Source organism: Oncorhynchus clarkii, chromosome 15, assembly GCF_045791955.1.
Source record: "Oncorhynchus clarkii lewisi isolate Uvic-CL-2024 chromosome 15, UVic_Ocla_1.0, whole genome shotgun sequence".
Taxonomy (NCBI): Eukaryota; Metazoa; Chordata; class Actinopteri; order Salmoniformes; family Salmonidae; genus Oncorhynchus; species Oncorhynchus clarkii.
Genome location: NC_092161.1, coordinates 21446998 through 21469251, shown reverse-complemented (window position 1 = coordinate 21469251; position 22254 = coordinate 21446998). Strand labels below are relative to the sequence as shown.

The 22254-nt window shown below is 42.9% G+C and overlaps 1 pseudogene; it reads right to left on the bottom strand.

Annotated features, from left to right (window-relative positions):
* Nucleotides 1-1981: 1981 nt before the first annotated feature.
* Nucleotides 1982-21635, bottom strand: LOC139366815 (very long chain fatty acid elongase 2-like; annotated as a pseudogene).
* Between the last annotated feature and the right edge of the window lie 619 nt (nt 21636-22254).

The window sequence follows — 22254 nt, the reverse complement described above, 5'->3', positions numbered from 1 at the left end:
TATGTCTGTTACCACTGATAACCTGAATTACCCTAAAGTTTTGGAAGGCTATTAAGTCGGTCTGGTAACAGTAATATTAATGAATTACCATCACGTGTATTGAAGTACTCTGTTGCTGTATATGACAGCTGAATTGTTTCAATGAGCACTTTGCATCATTTGGTAGGCTGCTTAATTCAGTATCCTCTGGCTCTGTACAACCCTGTGTGCATAAACCAGTGAGAGTTGGTCAAACTTTTAGCTTTTTGCTGCAGGAGGTATATATAGCCCTGAAATCCTTAGATCAGAGAAAGCCTGCAGGTCCTGATCTTCTTGATCCCAGCTTTTTAAAACTGGCAGCTGATTTCATAGCTGAACCACTTACCCATTTGTTCAATCTAACCCTGGAATGTAATGAAATTCCAAAGATCTGGAAATCAGCATTTGCCCTACCACTTTTAAAAGTGGGAGATCCAACTCTTTTAAATAATCATAGGCCAATCTCAAAGCTGTTACCCCTGGCGCAAATGCTTGTTAGCGAACAGCTAATAGTTTTTATATACTATAATTTATCAATGTACCAATCGGATTTCAGGAAGAAGCATAGCACAATTACAGCAGCCATGAAGTTTTGAAATGATATCACTGAAGCCCTTGACAAAAAACAGCACTGTGTCTCACTTTTTATTGATCTCTCTAAGACTTTTGATACAGTTGATCATGCTATACTGAGGCAGAGATTGTCAACATACCGTGTCAGTTAAGGCTTATCCTCAATACTGACTAAACTAATGGTGTTTTCTAAAGCAAGAAATAGACCTCTGAACCTTTCACCTATTACTACGTGTCAGGGTAATGAGATTGAGACGGTAACCTCATTTATATCTTGGAATTTTAATTGATGACTGACTCTTTTTAAATTGCATATTCAACAACTTACAAAAAAATTGAAGCTGAAGTTGGGATTTTATTTTAGGAATAAGGCCTGTTTTTCTTTTGAAGCCAGAAGGAGGCTAGTATCAGCTACATTTATGCCTTTACTAGACTATGGGGATATTTTATATATGAATGCTTCCGCTCAGTGTTTGAGATCAATTGACACTCTTTATCATGGAGCGTTGAGATTTATTTTAAACTGCAAAACCCTTACGCACCACTGCACTTTATACAAGGGTTGGCTGGCCTTCTCTAGTCAATCGTAGTCTCAGTCACTGGTATACTTTGATTTACAAAGCCATTTTGTGTTTACTATTTTATTTGGGCATTTTTATTTTTCAGAAATATGGACTTTATCCTGCTAGATGTTCCAAATGTCTGAAATGAATTTGGTACAAGGGCTTTTATGTACTCTGCGCCATCTGCTTGGAATGCCTGAAATACTTTTAATCTGGAAGAACTTGTCCCGATTGGTGTTTAAACCATTGAAGGATTTTCAAGCTGATTCCCTGACCTGTCATTGTTTTTAATTATCTGTTTTATGATTTTGTTATAGTCTTGTGAATTCTTAATTTAATTTTTTTTTTTTTTTTTTTTTTACTAGATTACCTGTAGTTTTTCATGTTTGTCTGTAATTGTGTAATGACTTGGTGCTGCCTATCTTGGCCAGGATGCGCTTGAAAAATAGATTTCAAATCTCAATGAGCCCTTCCTGGTTAAATAAATAAAACTATGGAGAGAGCTGAAAACAGCAGTTGGAGGGCACCCCTTTTGATGTGTATCATTTTTGACATGCAAAGACCCAAACGGGGTGCCACATGCAACCAAGTTCTAGCTCGGGGGTGGCAATTTTGTCCATGCCGTTCTGTTGTGTTTTTATGTCAATTTAAATCAAATTGGTTCTGCAAATCCAATAAGGTGTGGATATCAAGTTGTTTAATTTCAATTTACTTTAGAATAAATATAAATAAATAAATATGCTGAGTTGGAGCGATATAGTAGTGTCACTGCATAAACAGATTCTAGTAGTGGTTGGAGTCGTGATCTTGCCATCCGGGTCTGATGACTACTGCCTTTTCTTGAGGCTGGTGCCATTGGTTGAGGCGGAGTGGCCATTTGGATGACTGGACTTGATGTGGCTCTGCTCAAAAGTAAGCTTATCGTCTTCGCTGGGCCGTCTTTTTCTGTAGGTCTAGGATCAAAGCATTTGGACTTCAGTCAACGTCGAATCATTGAGAAACCAACAAACATTCAGCAATGCCTTTAAATCAAGCCCTAATGTAACAAAGACCATGGTTGTGTTTGTTAGGCACCAAATGGACAAACAGGGAGGGACTACCTGGACTTTTCCAATAACACATTTTCTGTTGCAAAACATAAAGCGTTTTTCTTGTAACATGACCCTGTTTAAATCCACTCGCCATGTGAAGTTGGCCCCAGTCATTACTGTACCTGAATGTAGACGTTGACAAAGAGGATGACGAGGGTGGCCATGTAGGAGACCTGGATGAGCAGGCGTCTGATGGGAAAACCACAGTGGACGATGACTGCACCCAGGGTGTGTATGATGAACAGTAGAAACTGGACCTGAGGCAGAGGGAAAGTAAAGAGTTATCATTCCTCTAACATGCTTGGATCTTATCCCATGTTGTTCGTTAATGAACACACAAAAAGCATTTCTTAGTCTAGAGGGGTTCCTAAACTAGAGATTAGAAGAGCAGCTCCCTTAATGAGAGTTAAGGGGTTCTTGCATCCTGCCTATATGCTGCTTGTTGACAGGATATACAGTGCCTTGCGAAAGTATTCGGCCCCCTTGAACTTTGCGACCTTTTGCCACATTTTAGGCTTCAAACATAAAGATATAAAACTGTATTTTTTTGTGAAGAATCAACAACAAGTGGGACACAATCATGAAGTGGAACGACATTTATTGGATATTTCAAACTTTTTTAACAAATCAAAAACTGAAAAATTGGGCGTGCAAAATTATTCAGCCCCTTTACTTTCAGTGCAGCAAACTCTCTCCAGAAGTTCAGTGAGGATCTCTGAATGATCCAATGTTGACCTAAATGACTAATGATGATAAATACAATCCACCTGTGTGTAATCAAGTCTCCGTATAAATGCACCTGCACTGTGATAGTCTCAGAGGTCCGTCAAAAGCCAGAGAGCATCATGAAGAACAAGGAACACACCAGGCAGGTCCGAGATACTGTTGTGAAGAAGTTTAAAGCCGGATTTGGATACAAAATATTTCCCAAGCTTTAAACATCCCAAGGAGCACTGTGCAAGCGATAATATTGAAATGGAAGGAGTATCAGACCACTGCAAATCTACCAAGACCTGGCCGTCCCTCTAAACTTTCAGCTCATACAAGGAGAAAACTGATCAGAGATGCAGCCAAGAGGCCCATGATCACTCTGGATGAACTGCAGAGATCTACAGCTGAGGTGGGAGACTCTGTCCATAGGACAACAATCAGTCGTATATTGCACAAATCTGGCCTTTATGGAAGAGTGGCAAGAAGAAAGCCATTTCTTAAAGATATCCATAAAAAGTGTCGTTTAAAGTTTGCCACAAGCCACCTGGGAGACACACCAAACATGTGGAAGAAGGTGCTCTGGTCAGATGAAACCAAAATTGAACTTTTTGGCAACAATACAAGACGTTATGTTTGGCGTAAAAGCAACACAGCTGAACACACCATCCCCACTGTCAAACATGGTGGTGGCAGCATCATGGTTTGGGCCTGCTTTTCTTCAGCAGGGACAGGGAAGATGGTTAAAATTGATGGGAAGATGGATGGAGCCAAATACAGGACCATTCTGGAAGAAAACCTGATGATGAGTCTGCAAAAGACCTGAGACTGGGACGGAGATTTGTCTTCCAACAAGACAATGATCCAAAACATAAAGCAAAATCTACAATGGAATGGTTCAAACATAAACATATCCAGGTGTTAGAATGGCCAAGTCAAAGTCCAGACCTGAATCCAATCGAGAATCTGTGGAAAGAACTGAAAACTGCTGTTCACAAATGCTCTCCATCCAATCTCACTGAGCTCGAGCTGTTTTGCAAGGAGGAATGGGAAATAATTTCAGTCTCTCGATGTGCAAAACTGATAGAGACATACCCCAAGCGACTTACAGCTGTAATCGCAGCAAAAGGTGGCGCTACAAAGTATTAACTTAAGGGGGCTGAATAATTTTGCACGCCCAATTTTTCAGTTTTTGATTTGTTAACAAAGTTTGAAATATCCAATAAATGTTGTTCCACTTCATGATTGTGTCCCACTTGTTGTTGATTCTTCACAAAAAAATACAGTTTTATATATTTATGTTTGAAGCCTAAAAGGTCGCAAAGTTCAAGGGGGCCGAATACTTTCGCAAGGCACTGTATCTTTTTTTACGTCCATGTGGATGCTGAAAGAGGGGCATCATTATCGTTCAGACAGAAAAGTGAACTAGAGGGACCAGTGTACTCACCAGCTGAGCCTGAGTCAGGTAGTGCTTCTACCAGAGCTATTTCTGCATGGAGTGTGTTGTGGACATGCCGTAATAGGAGTACATACACACATGGATGAAACTGTTCAGAGTTGGCCCAAAGAAACCTTGAAAGAAGACATTGGAGATATTTGACCAACCCTTTCATTGAAGTCCTTCAGTTTGGTCTGTCACTGTCACAAAGGCAACAAAATGTGAGAAAAGGAATAAACCAGAATTTGCAAATTGCTTGAAGCAGGGAGGGACATTTTTTATTTATTTATTTTATTTCACCTTTATTTAACCAGGTAGGCTAGTTGAGAACAAGTTCTCATTTGCAATTGCGACCTGGCCAAGATAAAGCGTAGCAATTCGACACATACAACAACACAGAGTTACACATGAAATAAACAAAACATAGTCAATAACACAATAGAACAATAGAAAACAAAAAGTCTATATACAGTGAGTGCAAATGAGGCAAGATAAGGAAATAAATAGGCCATGGTGGTGAAGTAATTACAATATAGCAATTAAACACTGGAATGGTAGATGAAGAAGATGAATGTGCAGGTAGAGATACTGGGGTGCAAAGGAGCAACATAAATAAATACCAGTATGGGGAAGAGGTAGGTAGATAGATGGGCTGTTTACAGATAGGCTAAGTACAGGTGCAATGATCTGTAAACTGCTCTGACAGCTGGTGCTTAAAGCTAGTGAGGGAGATGTGAGTCTCTCCAGCTTCAGAGATTTTTGCAATTCGTTCCAGTCATGGGCAGCAGAGACTTGGAAGGAAAGACGACCAAAGGAGGAATTGGCTTTGGGGGTGACCAGTGAGATATACCTGCTGGAGCACGTGCTACGAGTGGGTGCTGCTATGGTGACCAGTGAGCTGAGATAAGGCGGGGCTTTACCTAGCAGAGACTTGTAGATAACCTGTAGCCAACCTCAACCAACGAGAGCGTACAGGTCGCAATGGTGGGTAGTGTATGGGGCTTTGGTGACAAAACGGATGGCACTGTGATAGACTGCATCCAGTTTGTTGAGTAGAGTGTTGGAGGCTATTTTATAGATGACATCACCGAAGTCGAGGATCGGTAGGATGGTCAGTTTTACGAGGGTATGTTTGGCAGCATGAGTGAAGGATGCTTTGTTGCGATATAGGAAGCCGATTCTAGATTTAGATTTTGGATTGGAGATGCTTAATGTGAATCGGGAAGGAGAGTTTACAGTCTAACCAGACACCCAGGTATTTGTAGTTGTCCACGTTTTCTAAGTCAGAGCCGTCCAGAGTAGTGATGCTGGGCGGGCGAGCAGGTGCAGGCAGTGATTGATTGAAAAGAATGCATTTAGTTTTACTTGCGTTTAAGAGCAGCTGGAGGCCACGGAAGGAGAGTTGTATGGCATTGAAGCTCGTCTGGAGGTTAGTTAACACAGTGTCCAAGGAGGGACCAGAAGTATACAGAATGGTGTCGTCTGCGTAGAGGTGGATCAGAGAAGAGAAAAGAGTCGGCCCGAGAATTGAACCCTGTGGCACACCCATAGAGACTGTCAGAGGTCCAGACAACAGGCCCTCTGATCGGGTTGTTTGGGCTATTTAACTTGCTTGAAGAACATTGGCATAATCACAGTCAAATTTGGCTATATAGCAAAAAAATGAATGAAAACAAAAAATTAAGGTTTGGGTTTTAATTTTTTCAATTTAACCTGGCAAGTCAGTTAAGAACAAATTCTTATTTACAATGATGGCCTAGGAACGACAGATTTTTACCTTGTCAGCTCGGGGATTCGATCTAGCAACGTTTCGGTTATTGGCCCAACGCTCTAACCACTAGGCTCCCTGCTGCTCCGAGTTAGGCATAAGGTTTAAAATCAGATTTTATGACTGTGGCGCAGTACATGAGTAATCCCAATAAATGCCAACCGGTGGCATAATCAGCAGAATATGAACTACCCTTGTTGGGCTCCAACATTGAAGAGTAGGCATTAGAACTTGTCCTCAGGAAGAACATCAACCTCAGCTTTAATCTAACCGTTACATTAACCTCTAAGGCTGTGTTTAGTCAGGCAGCCCAATTCTGATCTTTATTTCACTAACTGATCTTTTGACCAATCACATATTTTTCAGAGCTGATCAGCCAAAAGACCAATTAGTGAAAAAATATCAGAATTGAGCAGCCTGTGTAAACGCAGCCGATGTTCCTAAACCACGCACACTGCCAGCCCCATTCCGATTCGCTCTAGGATCAGTTGAGTCCTTTGAAGGATACATTCTTCTAACAGTGATGTTGGCAAAAGTGGTTGTGACCTACTCTGTCCACAGGGGATCCAGTTGAGAACACTCCACCAGATGTTGAACATGGAGGCGTGGTGATACACGTGCAGGAAGGTGATCTGGCTGTTCTTCTTCCGCAGCACAAAGAACATGGTGTCGAGGAACTCAATCAGCTTGGAGAAGTAGTACCACCACAGCACCGTGGCTACCTGTGGAGAGTGTATAGAAGAGCCTATAGGTGAGCGGTCATATGGCCAGCACTGGATCAACTTTCCTTTCATGTATCTGTCACTTTGACCCTGTTGCTTACAAAAGTACTCAACTTCTTCGGGCTAGGGGGCAGTATTCGGAAGTTTGAATGACTGAGGTGCCCAAAGTAAACTGCCTTTTACTCAGGCCCAGAAGCTAGGATATGCATATAATTGGTAGTATTGGATAGAAAACAATGAAGTTTCTACAACTGTTACAATAATGTCTGTGAGTATAACAGAACTGATGTGGCAGGCAAAAACCAGAGGAGAATCCATCAAGATTTAATTTTTTGTCACAGCCCATTCAAATCCTTGTTTAGGGGAGATTCAAAGGAATACCTCCCAGATTGCAGTTTCTATGGCTTCCACTAGATGTCAACAGTCTTTAGAAAGGTTTTCAGGCCTGTTTTTTGAAAAATGAGCTAGAATTTGTAGGGTGCTTTGCTCCCTCATGGCATCATAAGGGAGGAAAATTATGTGGATATATTGAAGCAACATCTAAAGACATCAGTCAAGAAGTTAAAGCTTGGTCGCAATTTTGTCTTCTAAATGGACAATGACCCCAAGCATACTTTCAAAGTTGTGGCAAAATGGCTTAAGGACAACAAAGTCAAGATATTGGAGTGGCCATCACAAAGCCCTGACCTCAAACCTATAGAAAATTTGTGGGCAGAACTGAAAAAGCTTGTGCGAGCAAGGAGGCCTACAAACCTGATTCAGTTACACCAGCTCTGTCAGGAGGAATGGGCCAAAATTAACCCAATTTATTGTGGGAAGCTTGTGGAAGGCTACCCAAAACGTTTGACCCAAGTTAAACAATTTAAAGGCATTGCTACCAAATACTAATTGAGTGCATGTAAACTTCTGAACAACTGGGAATGTGATGAAAGAAATAAAAGCTGAAATAAATCCTTCTCTCTACTATTATTCTAATATTTCACATTCTTAAAATAAAGAGGTGATCCTAACTGACCTAAGACAGTGAATTTTTCCTAGGATTAAATGTCAGGAATTGTGAAAAACTGAGTTTAAATGTATTTGGCTAAGGTGTATGTAAACTTCCGACTTCAACTGTACTCATTCAAGTGTTTTTTTTCTTTATTTGTACTTTTCTTACATTGTAAAATAGTAGTGAAGACATCAAAACTTTGAAATAACACATATGGAATTTTGAAGTTACCAAGAAGTGTTAAACAAATCAAAATATATTTCAAAGTAGCAACCCTTTGCCTTAATGACAGCTTTGCACACTCTTGGCATTCTCTCAACCAGCTTCATGAGGTAGTCACCTGGAATGCATTTCAGTTAATAGGTGTGCCTTGTTAAAAGTTAATTTGTGGAATTTCTTTCCTTCTTAATGTGTTTCAGCCAATCAGTTGTGTTGTCACAAGGTAAGGGGGGGGGGGGGGGCTATACAGAAGATGGCTCTATTTGGGAAAAGACTAAGTCCATATTATGCCAAGAACAGTTCAAATAAGTAAAGAGAAACAACAGTCCATCATTACTTTAAGACCTGATCAGTCATACCGGAAAATTTCAAGAACTTTGAAAGGTTCTTCAAGTGCATTCGCAAAAACCGTCAAGCGCTATGAAGAAACTGAGTCTTATGGGGGCCGCCACAGAAAAGAAAAACCCAGAGTTACCTCTGCCACAGAGGATAAGTTAATTAGAGTTACCAGCCTCAGAAATTGCAGCCCAAATAAGAGTTCAAGTAACAGACACCAGCCTCAGAAATTGCAGCCCAAATAAGAGTTCAAGTAACAGACACATCTCAACATCAACTGTTCAGAGGAGACTGTGTGAATCAGGCCTTCATGGTCAAATTGCTGCAAATAAACCACTACTAAAAGGACACCAATAATAAGAAGATACTTGCTTGGGCTAAGAAACATGAGCAATGGACATTAGACAGGTGGAAATATGTCCTTTGTTCTGATGAGTCCAAATTTGAAGTTCTTGGTTCCAAATCAAATCAAATCAAATTTTATTTGTCACATACACATGGTTAGCAGATGTTAATGCGAGTGTAGCGAAATGCTTGTGCTTCTAGTTCCGATAATGCAGTAATAACCAACAAGTAATCTAGCTAGCAATTCCAAAACTACTACCTTATAGACACAAGTGTAAGGGGATAAAGAATATGTACATAAAGATATATGAATGAGTGATGGTACAGAGCGGCATAGGCAAGATACAGTAGATGGTATTGAGTGCAGTACATACATATGAGATGAGTATGTAAACAAAGTGGCATAGTTAAAGTGGCTAGTGATACATGTATTACATAAAGATGCAGTAGATGATATAGAGTACAGTATATACGTATACATATGAGATGAATAATGTAGGGTATGCAAACATTATATTAGGTAGCATTGTTTAAAGTGGCTAGTGATATATTTTACATCATTTCCCATCAATTCCCATTATTAAAGTGCCTGGAGTTGAGTCAGTGTGTTGGCAGCAGCCGCTCAATGTTAGTGGTGGCTGTTTAACAGTCTGATGGCCTTGAGATAGAAGCTGTTTTTCAGTCTCTCGGTCCCAGCTTTGATGCACCTGTACTGATCTCGCCTTCTGGATGATAGCGGGGTGAACAGGCAGTGGCTCGGGTGGTTGTTGTCCTTGATGATCTTTATGGCCTTCCTGTGACATCGGGTGGTGTCGGTGTCCTGGAGGGCAGGTAGTTTGCCCCCGGTGATGCGTTGTGCAGACCTCACTACCCTCTGGAGAGCCTTACGGTTGTGGGCGGAGCAGTTGCCGTACCAGGCGGTGATACAGCCCGACAGGATGCTCTCGATTGTGCATCTGTAGAAGTTTGTGAGTGCTTTTGGTGACAAGCCGAATTTCTTCAGCCTCCTGAGGTTGAAGAGGCGCTGCTGCGCCTTCTTCACGATGCTGTATGTGTGGGTGGACCAATTCAGTTTGTCTGTGATGTGTACGCTGAGGAACTTAAAACCTACTACCCTCTCCACTACTGTTCCATCGATGTGGATAGGGGGGTGTTCCCTCTGCTGTTTCCTGAAGTCCACAATCATCTCCTTAGTTTTGTTGACGTTGAGTGTGAGGTTATTTTCCTGACACCACACTCCGAGGGCCCTCACCTCCTCCCTGTAGGCCGTCTCTGTTGGTAATGAAGCCTACCACTGTTGTGTCGTCCGCAAACTTGATGATTGAGTTGGAGGCGTGCGTGGCCACGCAGTCGTGGGTGAACAGGGAGTACAGGAGAGGGCTCAGAACGCACCTTTGTTGAGGATCAGCGGGGTGGAGATGTTGTTGCCTACCCTCACCACCTGGGGGCGGCCCGTCAGGAAGTCCAGTACCCAGTTGCACAGGGCGGGGTCGAGACCCAGGGTCTCGAGCTTGATTCCAACCGCCTGGTCTTTGATTCCAACCGCCTGGTCTTTGTAAAGCCCTCCCGGCCAAACTCTCCCCTAACCCGGACCATGCTGGGCCAATTGTGCGCCGCCCTATGGGACTATCGGTCACGACCGGTTGTGACACAACTAGTGATTCTGCAACATTGTGATGCAGTACATTAGACCGCTGCGCCACTTGGGTGGCCCTGGCATACACTACTGTTCAAAAGTTTTAGAACACCTACTCATTCAAGGGTTTTTCTTTATTTTTTCTGTTTTCTACATTGTATAATAATAGTGGAGACATCAAAACTATGACATAACACACATAGAATTACGTAATAACCAAAAAAAGGGTTAAACAACAAAATATATTTGAGATTCTTCAAATAGCCACCCTTTGCCTTGATGACAGATTTGCACACTCTTGGAAATGTCATAATTTGGTTATGGTGGAAAACGCTGTGTCAGGCGCCACTCCAGAATCGGCAAGTCTGATATCGCCAGCTTACATAAATTATTTGCTATATTGCTTGCAAGATCAGGCTGGTTGTACGAGGCTAAACAGAAAGGGCTTTAACATAATTTACTTGAGTCATGGAGAACTGGTTCATCCATAGTTTCACCTCATATTGAACTCGTATATAAGACGCTTTATATGTGAGTGCAAGCGACATCAAATCAAATTTTATTGGACGCATACACATGGTAAGCAGATGTTAATGCGAGTGTAGCGAAATGCATGTGCTTCTAGTTCCGTGTGCAGTAATCCCAACAACTACCTAATACACACAAATCTAAAGGGGTGAATGAGTGTGTACCTATAAACATATGGATGAGCGATGGCCGAGTGGCATAGGCAAGATGCAGTAGATGGTATAAAATACAATATATACATGTGACATGAGTAATGTAAGATATGTAAACATTATTAAAGTGTCATTATTTAAAGTGGCATTGTTTAAAGTGACTAGTGATCCATTTATTAAAGTGTCCAGTGATTGGGTCTCAATGTAGGCAGCAGTCTCTCAGAGTTAGTGATGGCTGTTTAGCAGTCTGATGGTCTTGAGATAGAAGCTGTTTTACAATCTCTCGGTCCCAGCTTTGATGCACCTTTACTGACCTCGCCTTCTGGATGATAGCGGTGTGGCTCAGGTGGTTATCAGGCAGTGGCTCAGGTGGTTATCATCCTTGATTATATTTTTGGCCTTCCTGTGACATCAGGTGCTGTAGGTGTCATGGAGGGCAGGTAGTTTTCCCCCGGTGATGTGTTGTGCAGACTGCACCACCCTCTGGAGAGCTTGGCGGTTGAGGGCGGTGCAGTTGCCGCACCAGGCTGTGATACAGCCCGACAGGATGCTCTTGGTTGTGCATCTGTAAACGTTTGTCAGGGTTTTGGGTGACAAGCCAAATTTCTTCAGCCTCCTGAGGTTGAAGAGGCGCTGTTGCGCCTTCTTCATCACACTGTCTGTGTGGGTGGACCATTTGATAGGGGGGTGCTCCTTCATGAAGTCCACGATCATCTCCTTTGTTTTGTTGACGTTGGGGATCAGGCCCACTACTGTTGTGTCGTCTGCAAACTTAATGATTGAGTTGGAGGCGTGCATGGCCAAGCAGTCGTAGGTGAACAGGGAGTACAGGAGAGGACTGAGCACATACCCTTGTGGGGCCCCAGTGTTGAGGGTCAGCGAAGTGGAGATGTTGTTTCCTACCTTCACCACCTGGGGGCGGCCCGTCAAAGTCCAGGACCCAGTTGCACAGGGCAGGGTTGAGACCCAGGGCATCCAGCTTGATGATGAGCTTGGAGGGTACTATGGTGTTGAATGCTGAGCTGTAGTCAATGAACAGCATTCTTACATAGGTATTATTTTTTTCCAGATGGGATAGGTCAGTGGGCAGTGTGATGGCGATACGCGTAATCTGTGGACCTGTTGGTGCGGTATGCAAACTGAAGTGGGTCTAGGGTGGCCGGTAAGGTGGCGGTGATATGATCCTTGACTAGCCTCTCAAAGCACTTCATGATTACAGAAGTTAGTGCTACGGGGTGATAGTCAATGGTAGCCATCTTGAAGCATGTGGGGACAACAGACTGATAGAGAACGATTTAATATGTCCGTAAACACACCAGCCAGCTGGTCTGTGCATGCTCTGAGTACGCGGCTAGGGATGCCGCACGGGCCAGCGGCCTTGCAAGGGTTAACAAGTTAAAATGTTTTCCTCACGTCAGCCACTGAGAAGGAGAGGGGTGGACGCTGTCTTTGTTAGCGAGCCCTGCCGGTGGCACTGTATTATCCTCAAAGCGGGCAAAGAAGATGTTTAGTTTGCCTGGAAGCGTGACGTGGCTGTTTTTGTAGTCTGTGATTTCCTGTAGACCCTGCATTTCGCTTGTTTGATTTCCTTGTGGAGGGAATAACTACGCTGTTTAAATTCAGCCATATTTCCAGACTTCTTTCCATGGTTAAATGCGGTGGATCACATTTTCAGTTTTGCACGAATGCCATCATACATCCACGGTTTCTGGTTAGGGTAGGTTTTAATAGTCACAGTGGGTACAACATATTGCATTTCTTAACTACACTCTTAGCACCTTTTTTCTATCTAGAACCTATAAAAGGGTTATTTGGCTGTCCTTATAGGAAAACCCTTTTTGGTTACAAGTAAGAACCCTTTTGGGGTTCCATGTAGAACCTGTGACAAGGGTTCTCCTATGGGGACAGCTGAAGAACCCTTTCGGAACCCTTTTTTTCTAAGAATATATAGAATGTATAACGTTTATAATAAGTAGTAAGGGCACAACAGTTAACACTACATGGTTCCTTGCTTAAAAATGTGAATAGTTCGCGCCCAGGCTCTGTCGTAACCGGCCACGACCGGGAGGTCCGTAGGGCGACGCACAATTGGCCTAGCGTCGCCCGGGTTAGGGAGGGGTTGGCCGGTAGGGATGTCCTTGTCTCATCGTGCACCAGCGACTCCTGTGGCGGGCCGGGCGCAGTGCGCGCTAACCAAGGTTGCCAGGTGCACTGTGTTTCCTCCGACACATTGGTGTGGCTGGCTTCCGGGTTGGATGCACGCTGTGTTAAGAAGCAGTGCGACTAGGTTGGGTTGTGTATCGGAGGACGCATGACTTTCAACCTTCGTCTCTCCCGAGCCCATACGGGAGTTGTAGCGGTGAGACAAGATAGTAGCTACTAAAAACAATTGGGGAGAAAACGGGGTAAAATTAAAAAAATAAAATAAAATGTGAATAGTGGATGTGTGTTAGCTAAATATATTTCTACATGTCTATTTCAGTGGTTTTCATTGGCCAGTCAAGGAGTAGACAGCAGAACTCCACATAAGTGTTACTGAGAGACGAAAGAAGGATGGTGCAAAGGATTAGGGGGTGAGTCAGCACACACACACGGCCATCGTCTCACTAACCCTGACATCCGCTTCCCCTGCTTCATGGAGTCCCTGACACTGTAGCCGGTAGCCTCCCCGACCACGATGCACAGATGAGCTGCAACCAAAACACCACGTCAACGTCACAGTTTCTCTCACCAAACACACATACGCACAGTTGTGCACCATTTCCCTGTAACACACAAACACCACCCTGCCCCACACAATGGCGATTCGCAATTGAGCTCACTTTTTAGTCTAGGACGAGGCTTAATCTGTGTCGGGGAAACCATCCCTATACAGTATGTCTTTAGGACAACTGGTTTATAAACATACTATTTCATAGGGGTATAAGATTGTGATGTGAGATAACTGAGGGTTTTATGCAGTGAAACATACAGAATATACATTAAGTCAAAAGGGGTGGACACCAACAGTTTAACTGGAGGATATGTTAGAAGCACGTAATGCAGTACAAACTCCTCTTCAGGCCTTTTCAACTGGGCTCATCCATAGGCAAGATGCCGGGGCCCGGAAGGTAACAATACAAGCGACAAAAAAAAAAACACCTCAAACCTTATTTCACACTATCAAAAAGATATACATAATACGTAGGATCTTAATTTGGATTTATATTATTGCAAAACATTATCATCTTTCTATCAACATTAATAGTCAAATCTGTGTTGTGTAAGAGTGGCAGCCTGCCAGTGACAGTAGTCTGTATGGTCCTTCACCTAGCCTGGAATCAGAGCTGATTTGGCCTCTGGCCCACTGCACAACATGTCATATGAGACCGCAGACGGGCCCATGCCCAGAGGCCACAGTGGGAGAGGGAGACAGGGAGAGGAGTGGGAGAGAGAAGGAAATAGAGATGGGGGCGGGAGACAGAGAAAGGAGTGAGAGAGAGAAGGAGATAGAAATGGGGGGGCGGGAGACAGAGAGAGAGATGGGGGGCGGGAGACAGAGAAAGGAGTGAGAGAGAGAAGGAGATAGAGTTGGGAGGTGGGGGACAGAGGGAGGGAGAAAGCTAGGGGGGAGCTGAACATGAGATGGTACCAAGCGTTCCTCCTCATCCCTCTTATCTTTCTCTATCCCTCCCTTTCTCTAGCCCTCCCTTTCTCTATCACTCCATCCCTCCCTTTCTCCCTTCCCGGAAGGCAAAAGTGTAACATGACCTCAACTATAGAATTAGAATACAGTAAATATCTACAGTACCTGTTAAAAGTTTGGACACACCTACTCATGCAAGGGTTTTTCTTTATTTTTAATATTTTCTACATTGTAGAATAATGGTGAAGACATAAAAACTATTAAATAACACACATGGAATCATTAGCAACCAAAAAAGTGTTAAACAAGTTTAAAGCAGCCAACAAGTGCTCAGCATATGTGAGAACTCCTTCAAGACTGTTGGAAAAGCATTCCAGGTGAAGCTAGTTGAGAGAATGCCAAGATTGTGCAAAGCTGTCATCAAGGCAAATGGTGGCTACTTTGAAGAATCTAAAATATGAAGAAAAAATAAGAAAAAAATATATATATATACACACACAAACACTTTTTTGGTTACTACATGATTCCCTATGTGTTATTTCATAGTTTGATGTCTTCACTAATTGTAAAAATAAAGTAAAACCCTGGAATGAGTAGGTGTGTCCAAACCTTTGACTGGTACTATATATAAATAAATGAATATGATAAATCTAATAGGATTTCTATGACCTCTCCACACTGTAGAGTATTTTATTGCCAGAGGGCCTTTTCACACACACACGTTTGGAGGGGTGAAGAAACATCACTTTGAGGCATCATCTCTTTGTTTTCAGAGTGAATCATTTATCGAAGCATCAGCATCACTTTTGCCCACTGTATAATACTAGGATGTTTTTAATATAGATGTCTTCCGACTTGTCTGACAGTCAAAGGCTCTTTTATACCTACAGTTTCTCAGTAAGACACACTCTACCACCAGAAATCCATTCTCAGGGTATTGTTCATTAGGGCATGCCATGGAAAACCTTTTAAAACATTTTGCAATGTAACATTTAAATTAGTCTTTCTTATTGGAGAAGTCTAGGTAATTCCTGTTTCAGTCTTTTTCTTCCGTTTGATCCCTAATTAACATGACCCAGGGTATCAAGGCACTCAATAGCCCCAACTCATCCACAGAATTCTCTCATGCGGTTTGTCTTAGAACAACTTACCTCAACCAGCATGTAGAGAGAGAGCATGGATACAGAGAAGTTGTACACTAGTAAAACACCCTTGAGTGAGTACAAAGGTCTGTTCCTCGTGTATTTTGGTCCCAGGTATACTATGAGGAGGTAGACGATGGTGAAGGAGAGGGTGGTACGAGTCCAACAGAAGCCATCCTCGTACTCTGGAGTCTCAGGAAAGGAAAGAGAACACAGTGAACGATCGCCGTTTGCTACACCCTAATCTGTTTCACATGTCTTTGTGCTTGTCTCCACCCCCCTCCAGGTGTCGCCCATCTTCCTCATTATTCCCAGTGTATTTATACCTGTGTTCTCTGTTTGTCTGTTGCCAGTTCGCTTTGTTTCGTCAAGCCTAGCAGCGTTTTTTCCCGTGCTGATGTCTGTCTCTAGTGCCTGTTTTCTAGCTTTCCCTATTTTTGACCATTCTGCCTGCCCTGACCCTGAGCCTGCCTGCAGTTCTGTACCTTGTCACACCATCCTGGACTACTGACTTCTGCCTGTCATTTACCTGCCCCCCTTTTTTTGGTAAATTTTGTTACATTGAAATTGTCTGCATCTGGGTCTTCTCCTGAGCCTTGACACCGCTGGTATTGTCGTCCAATCACATCTCATTATTACTCCATTGAAACCGTGACTGCTCAACCGGTCATAGGCAAAAAGATCTGATATTAAAATCTATTTGAACTGATTATAAACCTATATAGTCTGTTGTTAATATGATTTTTATATGATTAGAGTCCCTTATAGTAGCCTAGTTGAATGGTTTATAACTAAATACAATATACTGCTATAAAGGATAACAAGACTGTTGACGAATTGTTAACAAACTTAAATATAAATAGAGTCGTGTCTATACATGACCAGAAACGTCCTACACATGATCTATGTACCAGATAATGTACATTCAAATCAGTTTATTGAATTTCACTATGTCCTTGTCTATGAACTTAATGGTTCATAAACTGAATATGAGAAAAATCTATAAAGAATAACAAGACGGACTAATTGTTAATATAAATAAAATATGTCACCATGTTCGTGAACTAATGGGGCGTGAACAAGCTGCTTTGCAAGCTGTCACTGCTTTCATTTTCATAGTTAAGGGTGTTGTTTTCCTGCTATTGGGGGGGGGGGGGGGGGGGCGCATTTCTTTTCCATAGCAGCTTCGCCTTGACTCTGGCCAATGGATCTTGTGGAGTTGAGTAGAGGCTACGACTATAAACTAATTACCATCACAACTTTCGGGCAGCACTTCTATCAAACTTACCTTGAACCTGTTATGTGCAGATAGGTAGTTACATATTACGTCTTTATCAAAAGTAAGTATTCCATAAATGTATGTATTTACTCCTCTATTAGAGTTATGACATAGGCTATTACACCTTAATTACACAGGTATAAATCCTAATAGGTTTACTTAACAAGGTGATAAGACACCGCTGTGGAGATTCCTAGTATTCAGAAGGGTCAGTCTGATGACATACAGTTTCCTGGATCTAGACTGCTACTCTCCTGCATGAGGTGAGCCTTGAAGGACTCTCTAATGTCAGTCACACATCAGCTGATGCTACGCTGTAGTCTGAGCAGACTTATTTTTTCAAAAAACATATTTGTAGTTTTTCAACAGCCATATTTGCAGTCTTCATTGGGAAGTACATACCCCTCGCTCCAAACACGTAGTGCAAAAACGTGTTTAACCGCTTGTCCAAACTTTCTAAATGGTTCGGAAAGCAAAAGAAAAATGAAGTCACTTGCAATAAATGAGTGCGTATGTGCCACCGTGTGTCTGTTTCTATGGTATTTATCAAAATAATGCACATTACATCATAGAACCCATTTTCATGTAAACAGTCTGATTTTAGATGCCATTATGCATTGGATTACAAACGCATCAAGGTCCTCAAATGCATGGGATAAACGCCTAAAAAGTGGTCTATGTCACATTCAATGATGACTCCTGTTCTTTAAGCGTCTTTGGGTTTTAGCAAAGCACTATATAAATGCTATGTATTATTAAGCAATGGACAACATGGACTCTAGCCATGCAAAAGAAGGAAGTCCTTCCTTCCTGTCTGACCTCCCACTCCTCTCCTCTGCTCCTCCCCTTTCTTCTCCTACACTCTCCTCCGCTCTCCTCTCCTTACCTTTCCTACCCTCTCCTTTCCTCTCCTACCCTCTCCTCCACTCCACTCTCCTCTCCTTACCTTTCCTCTCCTACCTTCTCCACTCTCCTACCCTCTCCTCCACTCTCCTCTCCTTACCTTTCCTACCCTCTCCTTTCCTCTCCTACCCTCTGCTCTACTATCCTCTCCTCTCCTTACCTTTCGTCTCCTACCCTCTCCTTACCTTTCCTCTCCTACCCTCTCTTTTCCTATCCTACCCTCTCCTCTCCTTTCCTCTTCTACCCTCTCCTTTCCTACCCTCTCCTTTCCTTGCCTACCCTTTTCTATCCTCTCCTTGCCTCTCCTCTGCACTCCTATGCTTTTCTCTACTCCATTCTTGTCTACTCCTCTTTCCTCTGGTCCAGGGAGCTGGCCAGACTAGGCCTACACTCTGGACAAGTGACCTTCAATTATCCATTGATCTATGGCCCCCAGCGCTGACATGAGCATAATCAGGTTAAAACACCTGCTTATTTCCATGAAAACGATCTCCCACGTGTAAGTGAAGTGTTATCAGAACAATGCATTCCACCTCCTGTGGAGAGATGACCCAACCAACCAAACCTGTTATGGGGTGATGGATTTCTGATACAGAGGTGAGGTGTACAACTTGTGGCCTGTCCTCGGCTCTTTGGTGACAACTCCTGTCCTGTCCTGTCCAGCAGCCCTTAGTGTCACTTATCTCATTAAACTAAGCTGAGAGGTTAAACTATCCCTTAGGCCTACAGGCAGGCAGGACTGGCCACTTCGATAGAGAGCCATCAATGAGAGTCAGAGCACACCATTCATTTTACTTTCTCCGAATAACCATATTTCATATTGTTGATAAGCCATAACACAGTTCAGCAAGAACTATTGAGCATTTTGTGAAGAAAACAACTGGGTTATTCAAATAATATATCAATGAGAAATGTCATCTCAGCACCCAAAAACAAATCAGCTGTGCAGTCACGAGGAGATACATTTTGGTACACATGCCTGTGGTATTGGCCTGAAATACATAGCTTGTTGTGAAGTGGGTCTAGGTATGAAACTTTGCCATATGGTGTTCTCTTTTGTTCTCAGATTCTTTACATTGTTACCTGGCTGTCTTGTCTACTCTTTGTCTTTTTTTTTTTTTTACCTGGCTTAGCTTCTAGCAGGTACTCTAAGCTATAACTACTCAAATTTGGTTCAGATTGTCAGTGTCTCTCCCTACACGAAGTGCAGTGTTTCCGTAAGAATTCCCCCATGGGCATCGACAAGGTAATAGTTAGCCCAATTTTTTTCCTTTGTATTTTTAATCAAGGAATGAAATGGTGGTATGTATTGGTAAGAACCTGAATTGGTGGTCACATCTGAAGGTCCAGGATTTAGGATTAGCTGTGACTGGAAGGACAGGAAGCATTTTAGTGTGCATCTCAGTATCCCAGAGCAGCTTTGTAATTCCTGATTTCCCAGCTCCTGGCTGACAGCATCTACAGTATGAAGTCACTCTGGCTCTTGTTTAAGGTGTTTAATAACTCACTCAGATGGATTTGGAAGTATTGTTGTGTTTGAACAGGGTTTGTTGTCAATGGTCAACCAAGCAATAACCAACAAAAATGTAGATTCCTTTAAACAATGTAATTGGTTCTTGCTGATAGAAGCACTCAACTAAAAGTGACCAACAAGCAATACATTGCAAGGCATGATTTTAAAAAAAAATACTGCATTAAATGTTTTCATCATACCTAGTATTTTATATCTGATAGAAGACTAGTTGACAGTGAGCACACTGCACAGATTAATAGGCCCCATGCAATAATAGCAGGCTACAACGTACACGTCTTTTAAATCAAATATGAATATGTTAATTAATATATGTTTTATATGTTCAGCCTTCTACAGTAAACAAAATCAGTGCCAATGTAATAAACATGTAGCTAAGTATTGATTCGAGTTTGCAATTTGCACTTCCTATTACCTGCTTCCCATTGCCCTGACCCTCTTTCAAGTAAAATGGGAGGTCCACATTCCTTGCTGTGACGTTCAACTTTTCAAAGTGTTAAAAAGAGATACTGACTCTAGTTCAAGTCAGACAATACTTCCACCTATTCAACGCACATTTAGACAAGCACAAGAATCCAGAGCAATCAAATCCCTTACAGTACCCCTTGTTGATGTGAGAGTGTATCTTCCCTAGAATATGTGGGAAGTCTGTGCCAAACATCACTTTACGCCCAAACATTTCCAATAGATGCCGACAGTAGGCTATAGCCTATAGGCCAGTGTGCTTACCATCTCTTTTTGCTGGGTGTAAGAAGACGAGTATTTGGTACAGCGGAGGTCAAATAGCGTTAAGATTGTGAGGCACGTTACCCTGAAGAGAGACAGATAAGCTAAAGGAAACTCCGTGGCGGAGGTCTTTGTGGGCTATACTCAGCCTTGTCTCAGGATGGTAAGTTGGTGGTTGAAGATATCCCTCTAGTGTTGTGGGGGCTGTGCTTTGGCAAAGTGGGTGGGGTTATATCCTTCCTGTTTGGCCCTGTCCGGGGGTGTCCTCGGATGGGGCCACAGTGTCTCCTGACCCCTCCTGTCTCAGCCTCCAGTATTTATGCTGCAGTAGTTTATGTGTCGGGGGGCTAGGGTCAGTTTGTTATATCTGGAGTACTTCTCCTGTCCTATTCGGTGTCCTGTGTGAATCTAAGTGTGCGTTCTCTAATTCTCTCCTTCTTTCTTTCTCTCTCTCGGAGGACCTGAGCCCTAGGACCATGCCCCAGGACTACCTGACATGATGACTCCTTGCTGTCCCCAGTCCACCTGGCTGTGCTGCTGCTCCAGTTTCAACTGTTCTGCCTTATTATTATTCGACCATGCTGGTCATTTATGAACATTTGAACATCTTGGCCATGTTCTGTTATAATCTCCACCCGGCACAGCCAGAAGAGGACTGGCCATCCCACATATGCTCTCTCTAATTCTCTCTTTCTTTCTCTCTCTCGGAGGACCTGAGCCATAGGACCATGCCCCAGGAATACCTGACATGATGACTCCTTGCTGTCCCCAGTCCACCTGACTGTGCTGCTGCTCCAGTTTCAACTATTCTGCCTTATTATTATTCGACCATGCTGGTCATTTATGAACATTTGAACATCTTGACCATGTTTTGTTATAATCTCCACCCGGCACAGCCAGAAGAGGACTGGCCACCCCACATAGCCTGGTTCCTCTCTAGGTTTCTTCCTAGGTTTTGGCCTTTCTAGGGAGTTTTTCCTAGCCACCGTGCTTCTACACCTGCATTGCTTGCTGTTTGGGGTTTTAGGCTGGGTTTCTGTACAGCACTTTGAGATATCAGCTGATGTACGAAGGGCTATATAAATAAATTTGATTTGATTTGAGAAGGTGTGCTGTCCGGGGTATCTCGGGATCCGCCTTTATAGCTCGCTGTGGCATGCTTCCACAGACCCTACGAAGTATGGCCCGTTATATGCCGGTCTGTGAAGCCACGACTGGGTGGTTGGGGGATGCTGAAATGACCGACAGGGACCAATCAAGGCGCACGCCAGCGTGGGCGCGGTTCCAGCAGTGGCGGCAAGGCAATCTAATCATACCTTGGAGGCTACCGGGGTTGGACATGACGGAACAGAAGGGATGGATGGGACGGCATTGTTTTTGTATTGACGTCGATGATGCTACTGAATCGGGTATAACCACTGGATGGAGATAACCACTGGATGGATGACACCTGAGCATAGGCTGCGGGCAGGAAAAAGGCAACGTTATTGACCCGACAAAGACAGGACACTTTGCGGGATAAACCTACTATGCTCATTTTCTGAAATGTGGGATGTGAACGGCTATATCTCCCCTGTAATGCAACTAGTGCATTCAGATGGCCTTATCCAGCAATGTAATAAACTATATTTTTCAAGGCATTCAGGCAGCTTAGCGTTCATACCTCCAAATGCATTTCAGACTGTTTTCGACTGCTCGGGGAATGAGTGGAATATGAAAAATTAATGGAGAAAACATGATGATGATGTGGGCTATTTTTGCAATAGGAATATTTTTTCTAAATTCTCTTACACACACATTGCATGGCTTAATATCGTCCTTTAGGATTCATTTGAATAGGCAAACTTCCCAAACATGGAATCTTTACCCATGACACACAAAATGTCCATTGACCAATGAATCGAACTTCAAGGTGTGGTTGTTGATTTGAAAACACTTTGCATAGTGCCAAGTGTTGCCA